A 617-nucleotide genomic window follows, 5' to 3' on the forward strand; every position below is an offset into this window, starting at 1 on the left:
TAATCTCAAAGGAAGTATTTTCTTTAAAAATTAAAGGTATCTTCGTAAAATTACTATGAGATGGCGCTAAAGGTTAATTCTTACTTGTATCTATCCTTTTCTCATTATTTGCTATCCTTTCTTTTTAGCATTCTAAAAGAATTAACCTTCGGCGCCATCTCTTAGCATTTTTACAAAGATACTTTTAATTTTTAAAGAAAATACTTCCTTTGTTATTCAAGAGATGGCGCTGAAGGTTAATTCTAGAGCGCACAAAAGAAAAGAACAAAAAGAAAGGATAGAAAATAATGAGAGAAGGATAGAAATAGTAAGAATTCACTATTAGCGCCATCTCTTTAATATCAAAGGAAGTATTTTCTTTAAAAATTAAAGGTATCTTCGTAAAATTACTATGAGATGGCGCTAAAGGTTAATTCTTATTTGTATCTATCCTTTTCTCATTATTTACTATCCTTTCTTTTTAACATTCTTGAAGAATTAACCTTCGGCGCCATCTCTTAGTAATTTTACGAAGATACTTTTAATTTTTAAAGAAAATACTTCCTTTGATATTCAAGAGATGGCGCTAATAGCCAATTCTTACTATCTCTATCCTTCTCTCATTATTTTCTATCCTT

This window comes from Apis dorsata, unplaced genomic scaffold (genome assembly GCF_000469605.1).
Source record: "Apis dorsata unplaced genomic scaffold, Apis dorsata 1.3 scaffold_89, whole genome shotgun sequence".
NCBI classification, from domain to species: Eukaryota; Metazoa; Arthropoda; class Insecta; order Hymenoptera; family Apidae; genus Apis; species Apis dorsata.